Raw genomic sequence first — 5,657 nt, 5'->3', positions numbered from 1 at the left:
CCAATTGAACTGAGAGACCACTGTTACAGTTCTTGGTTTCAAACACTGCTTTGACGATCTACCAGTGGGGGCTGGTGCATAGAGGCAGGGGAGGTTACTTCTCCTCTATTTGTGAGAGGCAGGAGGGAGATAAAAGTATAAAAAACAGTCATTGGTTGAAATAAACCATTACCAGATTTCAGTATAATTTAAGTTACAAATATTCGCTCTTTTATGGAAAAAAACCCACAATTGAATCTTTGAATAAAAAAATTCTACAGCGACACCAGCAGGGCAGGCAAGAAGGGAAAGAGCAGTCCATGTGGTGGTGGAATGTGGAGGGCATAGGAGGATGGGCTCTTAATGTCCTCTTAAGGGCAGGACATCAATACATCAATTTAATTTACTTAATGAGACTTCATTTTCCAAATCTCATACATTTTCTACCACTGTATTTTACGTGAGTGTTACAAATTGATGGTAAAGCAATAGATGAGAGAGAGTCATACAATGTAGTATTAGATTACACATGAAAATTTATACACATCAAAAGATTAAATTTCATTTAGGACTTAGGACTTTTTTATGATTTACGTTTCCCTGTTTTCATCGAGCAATAACTAGCTACTTGCATTCACCAACAGAAGTTAGCTTGTTGGACTGACTGGCTTCTAGTGACACTTTATGCACACACAAGGTTTATTTACATCCAAAGCTCGCAGTGATAAAATGTGTCTTTACCTGGCCCCCTTTTATATTCATTCTTTGTGTTTGTTGTGGGAGATGTTGTGTTTGTTATAGGAGATAGTGATACATTTTGTGTGTTTTACCTTACCTTAGTTGTATATTGTCAGTTTGTATTAGGTTGCTAGTTCGATTCTTGTTACATTTGAACAAAAGGACATAACATAACTTGAAAATAAGTATTTATATAAATGTACATTAGAGTCACCAGTTGCCACTGGTATCTACTGTTGTCTAGTGTCGTGGAAGTTTCTGAGAGAATCAATCGTTTAAGCTGAAGTCGGGTGAAGTACAGAGTTAAAGGGGTCATTGATTGCAAAACCGATTTTACCTTGTCATAGTTGAATAACGACAGTTCGGTGGGTAAAATGGACATACAGTGAACCTTAAAGTCCATTAACACCTCTTTCCTATCTAAATCTCACAACTTTAAACTACAGCTGTAAAACGATCGGTTTTGAAAAAGCTGTATTTGTGACATCACAAATATAGCATCAACTTTGTCACGCCCCAAAATTTATACAGACCAGCCCTCTGGTGTTCTCGTCCTGGATCTCAGACACTAGTTTAGCTACGCGCTGCTCTGTGTACTTCCACGCGAAAACAAAGGAGAAAGTTTTAATGTTTTTAAAGTATATTGAAAATTGACCCTCGTAAATGCAGTGTTCCAGGCTGTACTGGGAATGCTGACACTTTTCATAATCTTCCCAAGGAACCAGACACTCGACGGGCATGGCTGATGTTTTTCTATGAGAAGATCCCTGTGGAGTTTGACACTCAATTATTCATTTGCTCGAACCATTTCACCAAAGACAGTTTTGAATGATAACCTTGGACAATGTAAAGAAGGATTTGCTAAGCGGCTGTTGCTGAAAAGAGGTGCTGTTGCTCATCACAACGCAAGCTGTAAATATGATTTTGTCGCTAACAGTTAGCCTATTAGCAATGCTAACATCTCCTGTATCTAGGATAGATAGAATGCTAAATACGTTTCTAAACACATCAACATACCTTACTTAAATGACTGTAGCTAGACTAGACTAGCTGTAGTCGGCATTAGAAGGGAAGCTTCCGAAAAAATAGCCAGAAAACGAATAGCAGTCTAGCCTATTGCTAAGTGTCTAGATTGTCTAGATTATCTATTCGAAAGAACTGGAAAAAGGCAGGTGCTACATACAGTCCTTGGTGAAATGGTTCGCGCAAATGTGTCCAGGGTTGAACTGCACAGAGATCTTCTACGCTACGGTATAGACAAACATCAGCCATGCCCGTCTAGTCAATGTTAACTAGACTCTAGCTCATCTGCTTTTTATTAACGGTGATTTGCAAGAAATGCAAGAACAGCTAGATAGCGAAAACACCTAGACTGTAGGCATGTAAACTAGTTTAGCTTGCTAATGCAAGAGCATAGGTTGAATGTGTGATGATTTAGCCTAGTTTATTGGCAATGGGGCTAACGTTATTTCATGTTCCTGACTGTGTTTCATTCAAATAAATAACCCCTGTTGTCATGTAAATCTACAATTCAAGATGCATGTTTGTCCAAATCTATTTTTCAACAAGATAGCTAGAGCTAACTGAAGCTGAGTTGAATCACGATAGTTTGTTTGCTAAGCTGTAGTGCTAACGTTACCCACCTAAGTCGATCCTGTTTGCTTCGACAACAGAAGTGGACAACTAACAATACGAACAACTAACGTAATCATTTCAAATAATATCTAGTCAATCTGTTCAAAACAGTGTTGTGTAGACACAATAGATTTATTTGTACGTTTTTATTTCAAGTCTCCGCCTTCGATGTTTCAGTGAGTGTTGGCCGTGTTGCGTCTTTGCTTCGCAGCTTCACTCGTTGTAGACCAACCAATCAGCGCGCAGCTCATCTATATATTCATGAGCACACCATAAAAGGAGAAAACCTAGCGTTTTTGCCCAGGAAAATTTCACTGGATGTATCAGGGGGCATAGAACAGCACACAATTTTCAGCCCAACCAATGTTACCTACCTTATTCGGAGACCTTAAGGAACAGTGTGAAATACCCCCAAAAAACAGTCAATCACCCCTTTAATGTTTATTTGACGTATGACGTAAACATAATAGCGTTATCAACATAACATAATCAACACACAAACATAAGACAATACTCTCCCAGGTCACCCAGACTTCACGTCTCTAGACTTCATGTCTCCTAGTTAGGTGTCATAAAACTGCAGGTGGCATCTCTGCCAAATGGAGTTGAATCAACATTCATTGTATCAAGCTTTTTATCCAACTGTAAACTTCTTTTAAAACACATTCATTGTACATAGGCCCAACATTTATTTCACACTAGTCACATCATCACAACCAAGTGTCATGTCTTCATATCAGCAGTCAAATCTTTGAATATAAAGAATCACCAAGAAGTTGTGTTGTTTTTTTGCAGCCCGTACTGACGCCTCAGAGGATTTGCAGCGGAGGTTGAGGGCGGTGTCACAAACCACATCCTGCCCTTACCAGCCAACTGTGTCACGTTGCAGTCAAACTTCTTCCTCATCAGAACCGTGATATGTGGCTGGTTGTTGGAGGTATCCCATGAAGCAACAGGGGGTTTTGCCAATAACATTAAAGAGGAAATCACTTGGGAAAGAAGAAGATGCAGTGAGATGACAATATTGGGCCAATAGGTATGTTTTTTCATTTTGTTTATTGTGAAGATTTGTTATCAGTGTTGTGTTCTTTTGTTGTTCATGTTATGGATACATTCTTACAACAATACAAACAGTCAAACAGTAAATGCTTAACTTCTAAATGGACAATTGTACATTTGACATCATAAGTAAAAAAAATATTTTGAGGATTTAGATAGTGTCCATTTGTTTTGTGTTCTAACTTTTGATTTCTCTCTTCCTCTGCCTTTCCATTTCCCCTTAAAAGACAGATAATGAGAATGTTTCAGAATGTTCTGCTGCTGTGCCTTCCACACCTCCTTGCCACTCTTAGTCCCTTCTCAGAAACCCCCAATAAGACAGAAGCCACACAATCATCAGAACTTGGGAGCTATGCTTACACAGAACAACATCTACCCTCATCCCAGTCAACTGCTGACTACTTAAATACCCAGAGGGACATGTTCAGTACTCAAGAGAGGTTCGCCACCAGTTTAGCAACTGACATCAATTTAGACGACACAACTCATGAAGACATTGGAGGAACCGAAACCAATGCTTTTTCAACTGTTCTAGCGAGCAATGAACACACACCTTTAAAGAAAAAAAAATCAGAGATTGAAATTAACTTTTTTCCAACAGGAGTAGCCCATCACACCACTGCAGACTTGGGAAGTATGCCTGCGGTGGATCGTATCCCAGAGGATACCAACTGGACACAGATCAACACAAAAACATCAACAAACATAGAGACAGGTCTGAACAAAGACACAGATATTGGGTTAAGCAACAACATGGAGGGGGTCTCACCCTCCAGTATAGTGACAGCTACAAACACTTTAGATCTAATGACAGGAGCAGAAAGGACAACTATCAAATTACAATACCTCAAGGACCATGTTAAAGTAAGTGCTCATGTGAATGGGTTACAGTTAGATGGTGCAGTAAAGCACCTAAACAAAGATAATGACCCTGACACCAATACAGATGCACTGCTATATAGCAGCATCGTCACACATTCTAATCAGGATTCATTTAATTTAAGTAACCATCCTCAGCCACACTCACAAATAAAATACAAATTTCGGGACATTGTCCAGAACACACAAACAGAAACACTTAGGGTTTCAGAGGAGAACAGAAGAGCTGACAACATGACTTTGCTTCTGAAAGCCAAAAATGCTAAGGGAATCCTACCCCCTCAAAGTACTGTACCTAATTGCAAAGATGTAAATGGAACATCCTCACCTCTTCGATCCTCTAGGCTGATCTGTTTTATTGTTCTGTTGGCCCTCGGAGTGACCGCTGCTGTCTTTCTCGGTCTGACTATCTTTCTGTCGGTGTGCTTGTCTGTCCAGAAGAAGAGGGGTCGGAGGGGAAGTGGTAGACTAGGAGAAACTGCTAAAGGTGTGGAGATGCGGGTGTTTGTGGGTGGCCCAGAAGTCATCCGTGGAGGAGAGAGTGGAATTTTGGTATGCCAATGGAGCAACAATGGAATTTGACAACAGGGGGAAAGACAGTGAGAAGGGCAGAAAAAAGGAAAATGGGAGAGGGGGAGAGGGTGAGGGCTTTTGGGCTCAGCCTAAAGTGACACTGGATGACATTACAGAATTTTGGTATGTGAATGGGATGGCATTACCTGAGACACAGGTATAGACTCACTGTGAAAATGAAGAAGACTGCAGTACTGTGGTGTGTCTGCACGGACAATGAAAGAGTAGAGTTCAGATTTCTTGTGAATTCTTGTAGTGTGCTACTTCATTGAAACCAGATATTACCAAAGCCATCTTGTAAATATTATTAGAAGTTTTATTTTTTGATGTTTTGTACTGGAACACCATGTAAGGGAACTGATATGAATCTGGGAATAAACTAATCTAACTCCGACTGTGAAATGTGCATATACAAGTACCTGTAATAAAGTATACAAAACTGACCCCCAGATGCTAGGTGTAGAATGGCATGCCCATTGCATTGCAAGCCCTACTTAAATAGTGACTCAGAGGCCCCACTTGGTCCTAGTTCAAAAGCATATGTTAGGTTGATGTTCAGTTGATAGCCCAGTGTATTCTTGCTCAGTGTATTATTACACAAGTGTGTGTAATACACGTACAAAGAGAACCAGTAACTTGTAACCATCTGAATCGTAAAATAACCAATTTGTAATAAGAATGAAATACAAATCAATACAAAACATAACCTATTTTTAGCCAAACATAAAGGAAGTCGCAGTCAAATTAAATGGCATACGTATGGTGTACATGGGAGCTTGTATAGTGAACATAAC

At 39.7% G+C, this 5,657-nt stretch overlaps 1 long non-coding RNA gene across 1 annotated transcript; it reads left to right on the top strand.

The window, feature by feature from the left end:
* Nucleotides 1-3,148: 3,148 nt before the first annotated feature.
* On the top strand, nt 3,149-5,257 carry LOC134014353 (uncharacterized). The gene is made up of 2 exons (XR_009929038.1): nt 3,149-3,388; nt 4,013-5,257. It is a non-coding gene; the product is annotated as an uncharacterized LOC134014353 (long non-coding RNA).
* Nucleotides 5,258-5,657: the final 400 nt, after the last annotated feature.

This window comes from Osmerus eperlanus, chromosome 2 (genome assembly GCF_963692335.1).
Source record: "Osmerus eperlanus chromosome 2, fOsmEpe2.1, whole genome shotgun sequence".
Lineage (NCBI taxonomy): Eukaryota > Metazoa > Chordata > Actinopteri > Osmeriformes > Osmeridae > Osmerus > Osmerus eperlanus.
This window is presented reverse-complemented; position numbering and strand designations above follow the sequence as displayed.